Below are 20958 nucleotides of genomic sequence, written 5' to 3' on the forward strand. Positions count from 1 at the left end.
GCAGAGAACTAACGACTGCAAACGTGGTGGACTGCTCTGATACTGACTCTGAATTAGAGGTGCACCATGTTATTAAAACAGTTCATTCTGGATACGAAGTTCAAGTAAACGTAGAAGGGAAAGACATCTGCATGCAGATAGATACGGGAGCTGCTGTAACCGTAATTCCTGATAGTGTTAGACTGCACGCATTTCTTCATGTCAAGTGCGAGCCATCGCGAGTCACTCTAAGAACATACACTGGGGAACCAGTGAAGTGGCAATGCAACGTTTTCGTTACGACCGGAAACCAGTCTTTGCGACTGCCAGTTATCATTATCAAAGATCACGGCAAACAGATCCCACTGCTGATGGGACGAAATTGGCTAGAGAGGCTAAGGCTTGACTGGAAAAGTGTGTTGTTTGTAAATGGAAGCGACGCTAGCAAAGTGGAAGCAGTAAAACAAAAGTTCCCAGGGGTGTTTTCTAAGCAACCCGGAGTAGTAAAATACTATGAAGCAAGGATAGTTCAAATCGGAACTGTACGCCAGCCTTTGGCAAGGCCAGAAACGTTCCATATGCGCTACGAGATAACATATAAAAGGAGCTGGAAAAGCTGCAAAAAAGCAGAGTTATACGCCGCGTGAATGAAAGCAATTGGGCAACGCCAGTGGTTGTGATTCAGAAGAAAGATGGCTCGCTGAGATTGTGCGGGGACTACAAAGTGACAATTATACCGTGTTAAAGACCGACCACTACCCATTGCCTCTACCGGAAGACTTGTACTCTGCCATAACGGGTTGCAAGGTGTTTTGTGTGCTGGATCTTTCAGCCGCGTATCAGCAGATTCCGCTTACTACCGAGTGCCGACCACTGCTAACTATTAACCCTTTCAGACGCCACTGTATCTCGTTGATTGAAAACTTGCTTTCACCACATCTCTTACATCTTCAGAATCGTAGAAAAAGTGTACAGCTGCCGAAAAGATTAAGAATTTTCAATTGTTTAGCGAGTTTTGTCCAGTTTACAATATTTCGACTCCGTGCGAAAACTCGCTACATGAACATCAAATATGAGAACACATACTATTTTCGTGTTTTGAAAAGCTTGTAATGCACTTATCCAGCCACTTGAAAATTATTCCTGGTGTATGACATATTGAAAAACAATGAATGAAGTGAACCCGCTACATACAACATACTGACACAGAGTAAAAACACCCAGCCGTCTACCTTCCCACTCATTTTGCTAAAGCATTTTGCACGTTATCCAAAATTGCAGCCGAGTTCCAATAATAAGTGGTTCGAGATGTATGAAACACATCTTAATTACCATTATTTTACACAGTGCTTTTGCTATTTATGCACTCTCCTGCTGTGTACAGTTGTGTAGAGCGTCTGAAAGGGTTAATACGCACACGGGACTTTTCGAGTTCCAGCGCTTACCGTTTGGTGCAGCCAGTACGCCAGCCATTTTTCAGTCCTTCATGGATGAGGTGCTAAAGGGCATACCGCGCGTAGGATGTCACATAGATGACGTCATTGTGTCGGAAAAAAGCTTAACCGACCGCCAAAATACGTTGTAACTAGTCCTGCGGTAGCCTAATCATTACAATGTGACTTTGAAAGAAGAAAAGTGTCGTTGTTTTCGGAAAATTGTGACTTACCTAGGTCACACTGTGCGCGCTGACGGTATCTATCCCACGAAAGAAATGATAAAGGCGTTCACGGAAGCGCCACAGCCCACTTTCCGAACGGAGCTAAAGGCTTATCTAGGTATGTTAAACTTTTACGCAAAGTTTTTAAGCAACATTGCCTGCGTGGCAGAACCATTGTATTGTCTGTTGCGCAAGGGCGAAAAGTGGTTGTGGACACGGGAGTGTAGCGAAGCTTTAAGCTGCTACGAAGCAGTTGCTTGTCAAACTGTGCTCACATTTTACGACGTAGCGAAACCAATTGCTCTGTCGTGTGATGCTTCATCGTACGGATTGGGTGCTGTTATTTTTCATGAGACTGCAGAGGGACAAGAGAGGCCAGTGGCGTTTGCGTCTAGAACACTTACATCAGCTGAGAACTATGCTCAGGGTGAGCGGGAAGCATCAGCACTGATGTTCGGGTTCAAAAAATGCCACCGCTACTTCTATGGAAGAGAGTTCACTCTCCACACAGACCATCCGCCACTGCTCGAAATATTAGGCCAAGGCAAACCTGTGCCTACACTTGCTGCAGCTCGAATGCAAAGATGGGCAATTACGTTGGCAGCGTGCAGGTATAAACTAAGATATCGGAAAGGAAGAAACGTGGAAGTGGCTGATGCTCTGTCCAGGCTACCACGGCATATTGTAGCGGCCGACGAGCCTACCGAGTATCTTTTGCTGTTTGACAGCACGCCCCTAAAATCGGATGACGTGGCTAAAGCTACCAGACGGGATCCCCGCCTTGTCTAGCATGACGCACTTCATTCTAAATGGCTGGCCTTCGCGGAGCTCCGAAGAGTTGAGGCCATTTTATTCACGTCGCGATGAGCTATCAGTAGAGCAAGAATGCGTAACATGGGGTGAAGGGTGATTATACCTGATAAGCTTCGGCTATCGGTCTTGCATCAATCGCATGAACATCTGGGAGCTAGCCGCATGAAAGCGCTAGCAAGCTTTGTGTAGTGGCCGGGTCTCGACCTTTCGATTGAGAGCTACGTTCGACAGTGTCGGGTGTGTCAGGCCGTTCAGAACGCGGCTTCACTGGTTCCCTTGCAGCCATGGAATTATCCCACAAAACCCTGGCAAGGCGTACACGTCGACTATGTTGTAAAACGCTGCCAGGCGTTGTTGGTCCTCGTCGACGTGTTCTCGAAATGGATCGAGGTCTGGCCTGTGTCATCCACTACTGCTAACAGAACCATTGAAAAGTTACGTTGTGTGGTTGCCGCTTACGGTATGCCAGAGGTACTGGTGAGTGATAACAGACCACAATTCATTTTTGAAGAACTCTCAACGTTCTTTAGTGTGAACAGTGTAAGGCATGTTAAGACGCCGCCGTACCATGCGGCTTCTAACGGAGCGGCCGAGCGTTTAGTGCAGACGATACAAACCCTGTATAAGCAAGTCTTACATGATGAACTTAGCTACAAGAAACATTCCTTCCTGGAGTGCTTGGACAGCTATCTTATGAGTTATCGGAATACTCCACACAGTACCACTGACGAGACTCCGGCAGAATTGTTTTTGAAAAGACAGCCACGCGTGAAGCTTTCTTTGCTAAAACCAATTTTACGCGCTCCATGCGGGAGCAGCCACAGCGCATCAAAGAACACAATGATGCGTCGCGTGGGGTTCCTCGATGTTTTGCTGTGGGGGACGCTGTGTGGGTGAAAACTGTGCGAGGTGAAAGAGTGTCGTGGGACGATGGTGTCGTGACGCAGGTTGTTAGTCCCGTTACCTATCTGGTGAAAGTATCGCAGGCGGTGCGATTTACGCATGCGGACCACATCAGAGCCCGCTACACAAGCTCAGGTTCCTCAAGCTTCCCGCCAGTACAAACTGGAAGACGCAGCTCATCCGTCTGTTCCGATGTCTAGTGGGCCAGTCGCCATGCCACCTCTCGTGGTTCCAGGCGCCACAGAGTCTGCAAATCATCAGCTTCCTGTATCTGAATCGCCCACTCCCGGAACAGCTGTCCCCGGCTCTTCGAACCAGCCAGACCCTGCATCTGCAGCCGAGCTGCAAATTTTTCGTCCTAGTGCACGTGTGCGACATCCCCCGAACAGATACCAAGCCAGTGACTTTCGGAATTAATCTAAGGGGGAAGAAGTGCTATAGCGTGACGTCGCATATCACTGCGCAGCCAGTGCGCGCATTCCTTTTGCACGGATCACGTGATCCCTTGTCTATATAAGTGCACTGTGAAATAAACGGTCATTCTTTTGCTTATTGGAATGCTGCCTGTCCGCTTTATTGCGGAAATCATATCCGAACATTGCTATACTGGGGCGCGATCGGAGATATTTTGTTCGATACGCGTTCTGTTCAGTTGCTGCAACGTCACAAAGTTGCAGTATGCAAAATTTGTGACAGCGGGGCGGAGAGAGCAGCCAATCAGGAAGCGGTGACCTCCCCGGAAGTTTACCTCCGTCGTTTGTCGTCTGCTTGCAAACAGTATACTACAAAGCCAAATGTTTCTCGTCTTCCAATTGAATGAAATCTGTATCTAAAAAAATGTATTTTTTCTTTTCAAGCCCAAACACGTTTTCAAATAGTAGTACGTGTGACTACTGCATTTTATAACTGTTAGGTTCTTTGCGTCGTCCCTAGGTGGTGTCGCACACAGCGAGAAGGAAAAAGAAAAAAAAAACGACGGGAAGAACGGCGCACTTTTCAAGAGGCAGCGACAACATCCCAGTGGCTCGCTGGCACCGATGATGTTGTCGATTTCTCTGTACAACCAACAAATTATTTGTTTCGAGAAACAAAAACGACGCCGGAATTCACTTTCTGCCATTTCTTCAAACGCGTTTCGCATCGCCACCCGCTCTCCTCCTTCCACTAGAAACGCCAGCGCAACAACCTACGTTTCCAACGGAAGCGCCATTTTCTAGAATTAAACTATGGATTGGATTAAACGTGCCATTCCGCAGCCGAAAAGACCGCCTGTTGGATCCAATCCAATCCACCAGACGCGCCATGCGAAGCCGTATGATCGCTCCAAACTTCTCAACTCCCGTCGCGTTCGGACGAAATGCTCGGTGGGCGGATGATTGACAGGAGCGTGTCGTCCTTTTGACGTCACCAAAAACGGGGCGGCGCCCCGCGGCTGGCGACGTCGGCGCGGAGTAGGCCAATCGCGCGCGCCGGTAACCGAACGAACGCGCCGAACAACCATCTCCGATCGCACCCCTGGTCAGACAAAGCGAAGCTAAAGCCTGCAACACCATTCACTGCCTGTGAAGGGGGCCAATGGGTTAAAAGCAGCGAACCGCATTGCCTGAAGCGAGCAGGCTGGTTGCCGTCGTGTCGGGTATGATGACCTAGGTTCCGTAGAATGAAAATCTACGGGAGGCCTCGAGAAAAACCACATGTGCGGTACAAGATGCAGCCTGGGTAGAAAAGAAATAAAGCTTGCTATGAACTTTGTCGCATGCAGCATAGGCGAGGCATGCTGTATTTCTCTAATCATGCGCCACATGATACATTGACCAATCCAGCCTTTGCTTCAACGACCGCCTGAGGGACCACCATGTACAGTTGCAGGCTTTGGATAGATCAGGACATCCAGAAAACGACACGCATTGTTTGCCTAGCGGGTAGTGCGTTGCGCTGCTGAGCAGGCGGGAGAGCGATCGAATCCCGAGCTCGGCGCCCGCATTTAGTGAGAACGAAATGCAAAAAACTCCCGTGTACCGTGCATTGGGGCGCACGCTAGAGAACCAGAGGTTTTCAAAATTAGTCAGCGGTTTCCCCACTACGGCGTGCATCATAATCAGATTGTGGTGTGGGCACGTAAAACCACAGGATTTCCTTAAGTTCTAACGTCCTGAAAATCATTACAGAAGTTGCGAGTGCGCACCAGTTTTTTTTTTAGCATCCATGTAATTGAGAAGTATTTTGCAAAAAAGCGGAATAATATTTGCAGCCTTTCCCTTTAAAAACGAGGGTGCGAACTGCTTGAAAAATTCATGCTATTGGGCACGTTCTCTCTCTAACTCAAAATTTTATTACTTCAGTTCAAGAAGGCTTGATGCGCATGTGCCATTAGTGCGTGTGTCATTTTTTGTCTGTTTATCTGAGTGCTGTTGCGCTGTACTGCTCCACTCGGATGTATGGAAGGAGTCTATGGCTATTGGCTCCCTTGTGTATTTGCTATGCTGTGGCGCATTTAGCACTGTAAGTACGTCACACAATTCGACCTCGCTAGAGACACATTCAGCGAAAAAGCTTTTTGCAATGCCTACGGGACGGAAAGCGTTTACTCCTAAGCGTCTGTGCTCCTTTTCTCTTAAACATTGTGGCAATCTTCAGCCCCCGCTTCCACGTGTAAAGAGAGCTTGCGTATATAAAGCATCGCAGCTAAGCAGTGAGAAGCGACCGCCCGCGGTTGCAGTGCTTGGTTGAGGATGACTTGAAAATAAATGCAAGAAGCAATGAAAGTAACACAGGTCGCAGGTATATTTTGTTTTAGAAGTATTTTGCAATCTAAGAAAAGCAGGATAGCAACAGTTTGCCGCCTTAAACGTGACAGCAACTTCCCCATAGCTCCGATGCGAAATCGATGCTGCTGAGAAGGGAGCACAGAAGCAGCACGCCGAGCAAGCGTTATGGCATTAGCGCCATCATCATATCGTCATCATTGATGTAGTCGTTGCACTCAACCCTTTGTCGTCCTCATCGTAGTCATGCTTACATAGTCAGTCATGATCGTACCTTCGTGCTGTAACTATTGTCACGCACGAATTCGTGTCACAAAGATAATTCTTTAACATACACGCTGTACCTTCTCGCAAATGTTTTCACAAGAATAGGCGAGGCTAAATAGCCAGGTATCAGCAGAATGCTTCGCATAACACTAAACTTCACAATATCCATCCATCCATCCATCCATCCATCCATCCATCCATCCATCCATCCATCCATCCATCCATCCATCCATCCATCCATCCATCCATCCATCCATCCATCCATCCATCCATCCATCCATCCATCCATCCATCCATCCATCCATCCATCCATCCATCCATCCATCCATCCATCCATCCATCCATCCATCCATCCATCCATCCATCCATCCATCCATCCATCCATCCATCCATCCATCCATCCATCCATCCATCCATCCATCCATCCATCCATCCATCCATCCATCCATCCATCCATCCATCCATCCATCCATCCATCCATCCATCCATCCATCCATCCATCCATCCATCCATCCATCCATCCATCCATCCATCCATCCATCCATCCATCCATCCATCCATCCATCCATCCATCCATCCATCCATCCATCCATCCATCCATCCATCCATCCATCCATCCATCCATCCATCCATCCATCCATCCATCCATCCATCCATCCATCCATCCATCCATCCATCCATCCATCCATCCATCCATCCATCCATCCATCCATCCATCCATCCATCCATCCATCCATCCATCCATCCATCCATCCATCCATCCATCCATCCATCCATCCATCCATCCATCCATCCATCCATCCATCCATCCATCCATCCATCCATCCATCCATCCATCCATCCATCCATCCATCCATCCATCCATCCATCCATCCATCCATCCATCCATCCATCCATCCATCCATCCATCCATCCATCCATCCATCCATCCATCCATCCATCCATCCATCCATCCATCCATCCATCCATCCATCCATCCATCCATCCATCCATCCATCCATCCATCCATCCATCCATCCATCCATCCATCCATCCATCCATCCATCCATCCATCCATCCATCCATCCATCCATCCATCCATCCATCCATCCATCCATCCATCCATCCATCCATCCATCCATCCATCCATCCATCCATCCATCCATCCATCCATCCATCCATCCATCCATCCATCCATCCATCCATCCATCCATCCATCCATCCATCCATCCATCCATCCATCCATCCATCCATCCATCCATCCATCCATCCATCCATCCATCCATCCATCCATCCATCCATCCATCCATCCATCCATCCATCCATCCATCCATCCATCCATCCATCCATCCATCCATCCATCCATCCATCCATCCATCCATCCATCCATCCATCCATCCATCCATCCATCCATCCATCCATCCATCCATCCATCCATCCATCCATCCATCCATCCATCCATCCATCCATCCATCCATCCATCCATCCATCCATCCATCCATCCATCCATCCATCCATCCATCCATCCATCCATCCATCCATCCATCCATCCATCCATCCATCCATCCATCCATCCATCCATCCATCCATCCATCCATCCATCCATCCATCCATCCATCCATCCATCCATCCATCCATCCATCCATCCATCCATCCATCCATCCATCCATCCATCCATCCATCCATCCATCCATCCATCCATCCATCGTCACGTATGAGTTTGTGCCGCTGTGGACGAAAGGACGTTGTAAGGTGAAGAGGAGGTTGAAGTGTCTCGAAGATCGGTAGATGGCGGTACCCTTACTACTGAGCTACAACCTCGTAACTGTATATATTGTAAATACATATATTTTATTCTGCCTTAACATTTCGGTAGACGTGCGGGGTACTCTCGCCACAAGCCGGCCTTAGATCTTCGCAGCGGGCGTCACATCGGTTCTGCAGTTATGGCTACTAACGCTGCCTCCGCCGCTGACGCTGCCTCCATCGCTCAGACACCAGTGGAAGCAGTGCTGACCCAGCTACATCACCCGGGAAACTTCATCGGCACTGGCAAGGTCGACGTCGAAGACTAGCTGACGTCGTATGAACGCGTCGGTAAGCACAACAAGTGGGATGCCACACTTTTGCTGGCCAACGTGATCTTTTACTTGGGAGGAGCCGCGGAGGTATGGTTCGAGACGCATGAAGCCGACATTAGAAGCTGGGGCTGCTGCAAGGAAAAGCTACGCGATCTTTTCGGAAGACCTGCGAGACGTCAAATGGAGGCCAAGCAAGAGCTAGCGCCTCGAGCCCAGACATCAACCGAATGGTACGTCGCGTATATTCAAGACGTTGTGGCTCTCTGCCGCAAAGCGGACACGGACATGCTGGAGGCCGCTAAGGTCGGGCACATATTGAAGGGCATCGCGGACGATGCGTTCAACCTCCTCCTTTGCAGGAACTGCTCAACGGTTGTGCCCATCATTAAGAAATGCTGGAATTTTGAGCAAGCAAAGAGCAAACGCATCGTACCACGCTTCGACCGACTTCCGAATATGACTGCCACTTCCTCCTGCAACGATCCTCCGACGTCATATAACGACCCTCCAGCGTCACATTCGCCTACAGCGCCAAGCTTGACGCACGTTATCCTTCACAGACTTGAGGCTATGGCTCCAACTTCTCACTGCCCCCGTACGCATGACATGACCATCTCGCTAATTCAAGCAGTTGTCCGCCAAGAAATTGCAGACATGGACATCCAGTCTGCCGTACGCCCCCGTCCCACCTCTACCGCTCCTGTCATTGCCTCTGCTGTACCTCGACAGTCGTTCGCAAATCGATATCGGAACCGTTCTGAGTGGCACACACCGGATGACAGGCCAATTTGCTTTCTTTCTCCAGGGTGGGTCACATCTCCCGCCACTGCCGTAGTAGCCGCTGGTACTCCTCCGCTGGTCCTGTCGTCTAGCGCTGTTTGAATTTTATTGTTACCATGGAACACCAACTCGCCCAATCCGCTGCCCTTCTGTGATACTCCTCGCCTCGACCATATGCTGATCGCCGCTTCGACCGAGACCATCGGCCTCTATCGCCCCTCTCTGAACCATATCATGCCGGCCTTCCACCTCGAGGAAACACCACTAGACGCTCGCCGTCACCGAAACGCGTCAGTCCTGCTCGCCTACACCTCGTCGTCCCTCGTCCCCGTCCTACGCGGGCCCCTTCTCGGGAAACTAAGCAATGCAGCGCCCGGAGGTGCGGCTTCATTGACGACTCGGACTGCAAAACCTCTGCTGACGCCTACTGCTCGACCGAACCTTGTTGAAATTTTTGTTGATGATGCACCCGTTCAAGCCCTCATCGATACTGGAGCTCAGGTGTCGGCTATGCGATCAAATTTTCGTAGCCGTCTCCGTAAAGTACTGACAGCTGCCGAGTAGCCTGCCGTCCGAGTAGCTAACGGCACTACAACAGCCATGAAGGGAATGTGCACCGTCCGTCTTACGATTAATTGCCGGCCGTCCATTGTTAGTCCTGTTCACCGTACTGGCCGAGTGTCCCCACGAAGTGATTCTCGGAATCGACCTTCTGACTGCCCATTCAGCACTTATTGACTGTGCAATGGTTAGTGACTCGCCTTGAACTGCCCCATTACTTGGCCGACCCCCACGACCACAAGTCCCGACTTCGTTCTGCTGAATTTCTTAGACTGCAACTTGATGCTGCGACTTACGTCCTCATGTCGTCTGCTCCACCATCTCGAGATGGTCCATACGTGATATCCTCACTTTGTGACGTCCTCCTGGCCCGTCAAATAGCGCTACCAAGCTCAATTGTAACTCTCGTCAATAATCAAGCGTGGATTCCTCTTCTGAACTTTGGTTCGTGTCTGCAAGTGCTTCCTGAAGGTAAACATCTCGCAGTGCTGTCCCGTTTGGAAGACTGTGGAGTAGCTGCTCTAAGGCCGAACCACGATTTGACACTGCGGCAGCTTCTGCCCCTCCTACTTCACGCAACGACAAGCTTACACCAATGATAGCTACTGATTTACGACCTGCTTACGCCGACGCCATTCGCCACACTCTGATATCTTATGAAGACATCTTTAATATTGGCAATCGCCCGCTAGGTCAAACCCGTGTCGTCACCCATCCAATCCACACTGGTGACGCTCCACCTATACACGGCAGCCCTACCGTGTGTCTGCGGCTGAACGCCAGGTGATCCAAAAGGAGGTGGACAAAATTATCTCCAAAGGTATTATCGAGCCTTCCTGCAGTCTGTGGGCGTCACCTGTCGTTCTGGTTAAAAAGAAGGACAACACCTGGAGATCTTGTGTCGATTACCGTCACCTTAATAAGATTACCAAAAAAGGAAGTGTATCCGCTTCCGCGTATTGATGAAGCGCTGGAATGCTTACACGGTGCCAGTTATTTTACGTCGATTGATTTGCGCTCTGGCTACAGGCAAATCGCAGTGGATGAACGAGATCGCGAAAAGACCGCCTTCATCAGCCCAGATGGTCTCTAATAATTTAAAGTGATGCCTTTCAGACTGTGCAATGCCCCTGCTACCTTCGAGCGCATGACTGACTCTCTTCTGTGCGGTTTCAAATGGACCTCATGCCTCTGCTACCTTCATGACGTCATTGTTTTTTCCCCGACGTTTGAGAACCACCTCTAGCGACTATCAGCTATGCTTGCTGTTTTTCTACGAGCTGGCTTACAACTCAATTTTGCCAAATTCCACTTCGGCCACCGCCAAATACGAGTACTTGGTCACTTGGTTGACGCTGCAAGCGTCCAGCCTGATCCTGATAAAGTTCGTGCCCTTGGTGAGTTTCCGCTTCCACGTTCTTTTACCGATGTGCGAAGTTTTATAGGGCTGTGTTGCAATTTTCGGCGATATATCCAGAACTTTGCCGAAATCGGTCGTTATCTCATAGACCTCCTCGAAAAGGACACCACGTTTTGTTGGGGGCCCGACCAGGCTGCAGCATTTTCAACGCTTTAAGTCGCCTTATCAATCCACCCGTGTTGGGTCATCTTGATCCGCATGCCTACACAGAAGTTCGCCCTGATGCAAGCGGCCATGGCATTGGCGCTATCTTGTCCAAACGACAGTGGGACACCAATCGCGTGATCGCGTATGCTAGCCGTATTCTTTCAGTACCAGAGCGCAACTACTCCATGACAGAACGTGAGTGCTTGGCCCTTGTTTGGTCCATTGCTAAGTTCCGCCCTCACTTGTTCGGTCGACACTTGACCGTCGTGACAGACCACCATGCCTTATGTTGGCTATCCTCACTCCGGGATCCGACAGGCCGTCTTGGCCGCTGGGCTTTACGCCTGCAAGAGTACGCCTTTTCCGTGTCCTACAAATTTGGGCGGCTACATAAGGACGCCGACTGCCTCTCCCGGTATCCTGTCGACCCTCCCGATGGCACTGAAACCAATACGAATACCTGCGTTTTGTCGATCTCCGACTTCTCACGCAACGTCGACGAGCAGCGTCGTGACCCATATTCGCGAACCATCATCGAACGCCTTACGTCGGAGCAACAGGACGTTTCCCTCCGCATATTTGTTCTCCACGACGGGACCTTATACCGACGCAATATGAATCCACGTGGTGCTGAACTGCTTCTGGTCGTTCCCCAGTACCTGCGCTCGACAATTCTCTCACAGTTGCACGATGTGCCCACCGCTGGTCATTTGGGTGTCTCCCGTACGTACGACCGTGTGCGCAGGATATTTTTCTAGCTTGGGCTATATCGCTCTGTTCGAAGTTACGCCGCTGCCTCCGAACTTTGCCAATGCCGTAAGAAGCCTCTATTGTCTCCCGCTGGGCACCTTCAGCCTATAGATATCCTCAGTGGGCCATTTTACAGCGTCGGCCTGGATCTCCTTGGCCCATTTCCAACTTCATCCTCGAGCAATAAGTGGGTGGCCGTTGCGAAGGACTATACCATGCGTTATGCCATAAGGCGGGCCCTCCCTACGAGCTGCGAAACTGGTGTGGCTGATTTTCTCCTTCATGTGGTGATCCATATCATGGTGCCCCACGTCAGCTACTGACTGATAGAAGCCGCTGTTATAACTATTTCTAAAGTTGTCGGCGACCTTCTTCGCTCTTGCTCAACGTCCCACAAGTTCACGACGGCTTACCACCCATAGACAAATGGACTCACCGAGCGTCTAAACCGTACACTCACGGACATGCTTTCCATGTACGTGTCCGATGATCACCGGTATTGGGACTGCAGCTTACCCTTCGTGACGTTTGCGTGCAATTCGTCGCGTCACGATAATACTGGTTACTCTCCGTTTTATCTACTATATGGCCGTGACCCACTCCTGCCTCTTGACTGGCTGCTCCCTTCCGATACCACCACTACCACGTTCTATGCTCACGACGCCATTGTTCGCGCGGCCACAGCACATCGCATTGCCTGTGACCGTCTTCTGGCGTCTCAGACTAGCCAGAAGGGCCGTTACGACAGTCGTCGTCGGGATGTTCATTTCAGCCCTGGGTCACTTGTCCTGCTTTTGTTACCCTCCCGTCGCGTCGGCCTTTGAGAAAAACTGTTGCCGCGATACGTCGGGCCATACCGAGTTCTTCGCCAAGTAACCAGCCTCACATGAGATATCACCTGTGACTTCGACGTTTTCTACCCCACCAAGAACTTATATCGCGCACGTTTCCCGACTAAAGCCCTATAACGCGCTTAGTGATTCGAAACCCTAGGAAGCATCGAGACGATGCTTCTGCCGCGGGGGGCTAATGTCACGTACGAGTTTGTGCCGCTGTGGACGAAACGACGTTGTGAGGTAAAGAGGAGGTTGAAGTGTCTCGACGATCGGTAGATGGTAACTGGTTGATGGCAACCTCGTAACTGTATATATTGTAAATACACATATTTTATTCCTCCGTAACAACATATATATATATATATAAATATATAGTTGAATAAACGAAGGAGCACACTTACGAAAATTGCATTTTTAATCTTTTACCGTTTCGGCCGTGGCACGGCTTTCGTGAGAATCTGACGAAGGCCATGCCACTGCCGCAACGTTAAAACTTCAAAAATTCAATTTTCGTGAGTGTGCTCTTTCGTGTATTCAACTACCTATGCACCGGACCTACAGAACTTTTCCTTGAATTATATATATATATATATATATATATGATTACGAGCACGCGTTTGATTCAGTCGAAACCTCAGCAGCCATGGATGCATTACGGAATCAGGGTGTAGACGAGCCGTATATAAACATACTGAAAGATATCTATAGCGGCTCTACAGCCACAGTAGTCCTCCATAAAGAAAGCAACAAAATCCCAATAAAGAAAGGCGTCAGGCAGGGAGATACGATCTCTCCAATCCTATTCGCGACGTGTTTACAGGAGGTATTCAGAGACCTCGATTGGGAAGAATTGGGGAAAAAGTTAATGAATACCTTAGTAACTTGCGATTCGCTGATGATATTGCCTTGCTTACTAACTCAGGGCACCAACTGCAATGCATGCTCACTGGCCTGGAGAGGCAAAGCCGAAGGGTGGGTCTAAAAATTAATCTGCAGAAAACTAAAGTAATGTGTAACAGTCTCGGAAGAGAACAGCAGTTTACGATAGGTAGCGAGGCACTGGAAGAGGTAAGGGAATACATCTAATTAGGACAGGTAGTGATCGCGGATCCGGATCATGAGACTGAAATAATCAGAAGACTAAGAATGGGCTGGGGTGCGTTTGGGAGGCATTCTCAGATCATGAACAGCAGGTTGCCATTATCTCTCAAGAGAAAAGTGTGTAACAGCTATGTCTTACCAGTACTCACCTACGGGGCAGAAACCTGGAGGCTTACGAAAAGGGTTCTACTTAAATTGAGCAAGACGCAACGCGCTATGGAAAGCGGAATGATAGGTGAAAGGGATAAGAAAAGAGCAGATTGGGTGAGGCAACAAACACGAGGTAATGACATCTTAGTTGAAATCAAGAAAAAGAAATGGGCAGGGGCAGGACACGTAATGAGGAGGGAAGATAACCGGTGGTCATTAAGGGTTACGGACTGGATTCCAAGGTAAGGGAAGCGTAGCAGGTGGCGGCGGAAAGTTAGGTGGGCGGACGAGATTAAGAAGTTTGCAGGGACAACGAGGCCACAATTAGTACATGACCGGGGTAGTTGGAGAAATATGGGAGAGGCCTTTGCCGTGCAGTGGGCGTAACCAGGCTGATGATATATATATATATATATATATATATATATATATATATATATATATATATATATAGATATATATATATATATATATATATATATGCAGGCGTTGTTTTTTCATCCACTTTACTTTCCATTAATTTTTCGTTTCTTTATTTCGTTTACTAAGCACAAGTAATCTGCCCTATGTTGTCCTTTGTGTCAGTGTTTGTTCGCTTCTCAAGATATTACTAATAAAAATAGGGCCCCTCGGTTAATCCCTTTCTTCTCGTTTATTACATAACGAGGGTCTCGAATCCGGCAACATTGATGCCTTCAGGTAGCATATGCGGGTTTATTGAGCAGTTGCCTTCAACCAAACAGATCACGTTGTCGTGACGCCTACGGCAAAAAGGACGTTCCACGTCCTCCGCCAAGGTCTGTGAGTGGTGGCGCTGGCTAAACCCGTATGGTTCTACTAGTACACCTAAATACCCAAGGAAGTAGATGGCGAAACAGCGCCGCGGTAGCTCAATTGGTAGAGCATCGCACGCGAGATGCGAAGGTTGTGGGTTCGGTTCCCACTTGCGGCAAGTTGTTTTTTCATCCGCATTAATTTCGATTAATTCACCGTATCTTTATTTCATTTATCAAGCACAAGTATTTTCCCCTCTGTTGTCCTTGGTGTCAGTGTTTGTTGGCTTCTCATGATATATATATATATATATATATATAAATGGAGGAAACAGACGACGAACATTTCCGAATTAAGATGTGTTTACTTAAAGTTTTCGGCTGGTTGACCAGCCTTCGTCAGAGTAGAGTAACGCATCAATCATTCATACACACCTTTCAAAGCACGATATCGAGCGTAGATGGCGTACGATCTGCGCTGACTCGAGCTTATGCTGCGCATTATAAATCATTGTCAATGACACGCATACTGGAATACAGAAATGAAATGCAGATGTGTTCAGCGTACAATATATACAAACATGACTCTCAGGTAAGTGGCAGTGGTTTCCATGATTCTGCGTAGTGAAAACAGAATGACGTACATATACACATACGTAGGCGTGATGTCAGCGCGTGGCAGCTCTAAGAGCGACCTCAAATGATCTAAAATGTACATGTTAAGCGTATAACTTCTAGCCACATTCGTCAAAAGGCACTTGTGTAAGAAGTAAAAAGACGCGATGGAAGCACATATGCACCATACTGCGAGGTAAATAGGTATTCGTGCTCATTCTCAAGTTAGACAGGTTAGCCTTCCTTTGCGTTCCTTTATTCCAGACGAGAGTGCAAAAGTTATGAATGAGGGAAGATTCACGAAGCTCATGGTCATGGCTGGTGAGGAATCCAGATTCGATTATCGTTACTTTGAGGTTGTTAAATGAGTAGCCCGGTATGTTAACCAGTTTCGGGAGTGGTAAGTTTGTTTGCGATTTGGCATGCAATCTGTGATGATTAAACCGTATCCTTAAAGCTGTGTTGGCATAACCTATGTATTGCATGTGGCAAATACCGCGCTCGAGCAAGTACACTACGTTAGATGAATCACAGTAGAAACTGCCTTTAATTGTTAACGTGAATTGGATGGCTGTGCTGGTGGCAGTCAACGTAGGTGTCATATGAGGGCAGACTGTTGAACGTGGTTTTTTTTACAGCGACTGCAAGCGGTCGGGCTAGAAGTGGCGATTTTCGAAGAGGTTAGTATGTAACCTATGTTTTTCGAGCGCCTGTACACGACAGAGGTGGCTCAGGAAATATGGCCTGTAACATGTCGTTTTAGGCAAGGATATTGTAGTGTTTGCGTAGTATGCCTGAGACCTTAGGGTTAGACGCGGCATGTGTGAGTATCAAATGAGCCGCGCGGGAGCAAGTAAGCTTGTTTCTGCCCTTTAGAGCGCCCATTCGGTCGTGTCCGGACGCTGGGTGTATCGCGTGATCGCTAATATTTCCGGATAATAACGGCTGGGAAATTTCTTTTTCACTCCCTGGCAACAAGAAATAAAATCCTCTTATTCAGAGCATACGCGCCTGGCCATATGGAATATGCCTGGCCATATGGAATCGTAGTCTTGAAATGACGCACCTGGCTTCTTTCAGAATGAAGAAATTGATGATTGTCAATTGGCTTTTTTGCAGAGTTTTGTAATTATGCGTTCATCGGAAATAGTAATAGTGACGTCAAGGAAGTGTACAGAAGAAAGTGAATAATGATGTGAGAATTTGATAGCGGGGTGTTCCTGGTTGAATGCCGCAATGAAGTTTAAAAGTTCTGTTTCCCAATGTGTCAAAATACAAAATATATCGTCGGTGTAGCGTTTAGACTACATAGGTTTAAGTCGTACACTTAGAGGATGCGCTTTCGAGCACTCCCATGAAGATGTTGGCATAGTTAGGGCCTACTTTCATTCCTCTGGATGTTCCACTAATTTGTACATAATGAGAACTGCTAATTTCGAAGTTGTTAAACTCGAGAACTAACTTCAGCAGAACCTCGGGGGTTGAGCTGTCAATCGGGCTATTACACTGAATGTGTTCACAGGAGTTCAAGATAGGCTGAATGCCATCCCTATGGGGAATATTCATGTAGAGCGAAGTAACATCCATCGTCTCCAGAAGCGAGCCTTCAGTAACGGTTAGGTCTACTATGTCGTTAAGAAAAGCATTAGTATCTTTAACGAAAGAAGAAAATGTGTTTGGAATAAATTTGATTAAACAGTCCACGTAACGATAGGTGTTTTCGGTGATTGTTCTTATGCCGGAAACAATGGGATGGCCTGTATTAGCTGGTTTATGTATCTTTGGCTGCACGTAAAAGCCTCCGGTTAGTGTACTAAGCGGGATCCAGGAGCGTGCTGTCTTATCGTCGATCTTCTGCTGCTTCACCAATACTGTTATGGTGTCCTTTATGATGGAAAAGGATTCGGCGGGATGTTGGTTGGTTGGTTAGTTTGGGTTTAATGGCACAAAGGCAACTAAGGCCATGCTGCGCGAGACACAAGACAAAATGGAACGCAACGTTAGAGGAGGTAAACCTGCATTACATTATCGTTGATGTAAATAACCAGTTTTTTCTAAAAAGCCGAACAGGCTAGCAAATGACACTAGGCGGTCATCTGCTAGTAATATGGCAGGGTGTAATGGAGTGTGCAAATTATACAGGCTGTGTATAAACCTCCGTCTGAGTGTGTCGACGTGTGGACATCTTATTAGGATGTGTATGAGTGTAAGAGGCTCATGGCATTTTTCGCAGGTTGGCGGGTCTTCTTTTCGGAGGAAGAAATTGTGCGTCATATGTGTGTGTCCAATTCGAAGTCGACACAAGATCACCTCGTAGTACCGTTGCTGGTGACTGCATGATTTCCACTCGCCAACTACAGGTTTAATAAGATGTAGCTTGTTGTTCAAACATTTGTCCCAAACGTATTACCATTTTGACGTCAAGGCCTTCCGAATCGCATTGATACTGTCTTTATATGAAAGTGCTGTATTTCTAATGTTTTTGTACGCTGCCATTGATGCGCCTCTATCCGCTGCTTCGTTACCCGGTTTACCAACATGGCTTGGTACCCAGCAAAACCTTATTGACCTGCCGTATTTGTTTATTGTTATCATGTTTAAGGTATGGCCTATCAGGGGTTCACATTCGGATTTCATGTGAACAGCCTTCAGCGTGCTTAATGAATCAGTGTATATGATTGTGTTTTCTTGTTTTTCAGCGATGATCTTTTTAACCACAGTCCACATTGCATAGATTGCAGCTGTGTCGACAGAGGCGTGCTGTGGCAAACGAATACTTCTTTCCCAGTGTTCTGTTACGGCCCCCACACCCACGTGTTTATTTGTTTTAGAGCCATCAGTGTAAAATTCCATGTAATTTTGATATTGGTCCTGTAAAAAGCGGACTTCTTGTATAATGTGTTCGTGTGGGGTGTCTTTCTTCTTTACATGTGTCAATGTGCAATAACATAACTGTGCGAAATCGTGCCACGGGGGCAAATGCTGTGGCTTTCTCGCAACCTGAAAGACTTCGCGAGGAATGTCATAATCCCATATATATTCCTCATATAGCCGGACAAGTGGCCTAATCATGTTTGGTTTGTTTGTATAGTGTAAGCGTGAGTTATACTATGTGAGAATATTGAAGCATATGTGTTGTGGTGAGGGCTGAACTCTGAGTACGTAAGAAAAAGTAGCACTCTGCGCTGCTGTAAAGGAGGTTCATTACAGTCAACATACAAACTCTGGACAGGCGATGTTCTGCAAGCACCACTTGTCAGTCGTGGTCCAAGGTTATGAACTGGATCAAGTCGTCGGACGTAAGACTGTCTGGCTGAACCGTATATGGTGCTACCATAATCTAATATGCTGTGCAGCAAAGTACGGTAGGTGCGTAGCAGGCATTCACGGTCAGAGCCCCAGCGCTTCCGGGACAGGACTTTGAGGACGTTAAGTGCATTGTTTGCTTTTATTTTAAGGCTCTTTATGTGAGCGAGAAAGTTCAACTTTTTATGATACAGAACACCCCGAAACTTGTCTTCTTGTTTTACTGGTAGTGTGGCTTCTTGTAACTTAGGCCTACAACCAGATGCCACCCTTATCTTTTGTGTAAAGACAACACTAATAGTTTTTGCACTTGAGAAACGAAAACCGTTTTCAGACGGCCACTGCGTTAGATTATTTAATGTAATTTGAATTTGCCCTTCGCAGAATGTCAGGTTCGATGCACGACACGCAATTTGTAGATCATCCACATATAATGAATGCATTAAAGAAGATGGAATTACCTTATTGACCGAGTTCATTTTCACCACAAACAATGTTGCGCTTTATACGCATCCTTGTGGCACACCATTTTCCTGAATGATTACACGTGACAGCGCCGTTCCTAAACGCACTTAGAATGTTCAGTACGACATGAAATCGGCTAGTCATTTGAGCATTCTCCCTCGGATTCCTAAATCTGCTAAGCCCCTTAAAATACCAAACCTCCATGTTGTGTCGTACGCCTTTTCTAGATCAAAGAACACAGTGAGACAATATTGCTTCTGTAGAAAGGCCGCACGTATCTCGTGTTCTGCCGGACTAGGTGGTCCGTTGTCGAGCAGCCTTTCTTGCACCCACTCTGATGGTTATCTAGCAGGTTCTCCGTTTGAAGGACGAATGTCAATCTTATGTTTATAATGGCTTCATAAGACTTTGCAAGACAACTTGTGAGTGCTATAGGCCTGTAGCTGGTTGCTCTTGTGGGAGGTTTTCCAGCTTTCAAGAAAGGAATAATCATGGCTTTCTTCCACTCTTTCGGCATTTTTCCCGTTTCCCAGATTGTATTAAAAATGAAGCAAGGTTTCAAGTGCATTAGGAGATACATGAGCGAGCATTGCATAATGTACTCAGTCCGGACCAGGTGCTGTTTTGTCAAGGGTGAGTACTCTATTGATTTCCGGCAGTGTTAAGGGGGCATTATACGATCTCTCTGAACTTCCAGCGCTCGGAAGTTTGAGTTTTTCCGCTGATTGCTTGTATTTTAGAAATGCCGAAGAATAGTTTACTGAGCTTGATATATCATGAAAATGCGCCCCTAAAGTGTCTGCTTGTTCTACTAAACTTGTTTGTGTGTCTGGGGGTAAAAGTATGGGTATCGTGTAAGGAGCGTAGTCGCCTCTAAACTTACGAACCTGATCCCACATTCTTTTGGAAGTTGTTCAGCTATTTATTGACGGGACATAATTTTTCCAGGACTGTCTTTCGGCTTGTCTGCGTGTGTACCTGGCTTTCGTTTTTTGAAAGAGAGTAGGTTATCTTGTGTTGGGTATCGCCGAAAGATACCCCATGCTTTGTTTTGTAGTCTTTTTGTTTGCGTACATTCCTTCGTCCACCAGGGTTTTAGGTGTATTCTTAGGAAGCCAGACGATTGTGGGATTGTTCCTACTGCTGCAGCATGTATACAGGTGGTGGTCTTGTCATTCACTTCGTCTATGGTTAACTCATCTGATATGTTATCCAGAATGACCTTTTCAGTAACGAGAGGCCAGTCTGCTAGATGGAGTTTCCAACGGGGTGGCCTCAGTGGGATGGTAGGAAAAGGAGATGTTCTTTTAATGATAGCAGGCATATGGTCACTACCATAGGGGTTCTCAATAACGCTCCACTAAAAATCGCCAAAAAGAGAAGGCGAGCACAGTCCCAGATCTAGGCAACTCATAGCTCCTGTGCTTGGGCAGCAGTAAGTTGCCGCACCAGTGTTTAAAAGGCATATGTCGTTTGTTAGGATACAATCTTCAATTGTTTGACCCCTTGTGTCAGTTGTTTTACTACCCCACAACGTGTTATGTGCGTTAAAATCACCGCCTATTAAAAATGGTTCAGGTAGCTGGTTTAAAATTAACTTTTAGATCTTT

The 20958-nt window shown here is 47.3% G+C and overlaps 1 protein-coding gene and 1 pseudogene across 2 annotated transcripts in view; one reads left to right on the plus strand and one right to left on the minus strand.

Moving 5' to 3' along the window:
* Positions 1–8438, plus strand: part of LOC140216219 (uncharacterized) — a 9166-nt pseudogene extending 728 nt beyond the window's left edge.
* Positions 1–20958, minus strand: part of LOC126539808 (uncharacterized) — a 94664-nt gene that overhangs the window by 28273 nt on the left and 45433 nt on the right. The window lies entirely within an intron of this gene.

Source organism: Dermacentor andersoni, chromosome 2 (assembly GCF_023375885.2).
Source record: "Dermacentor andersoni chromosome 2, qqDerAnde1_hic_scaffold, whole genome shotgun sequence".
Lineage (NCBI taxonomy): Eukaryota > Metazoa > Arthropoda > Arachnida > Ixodida > Ixodidae > Dermacentor > Dermacentor andersoni.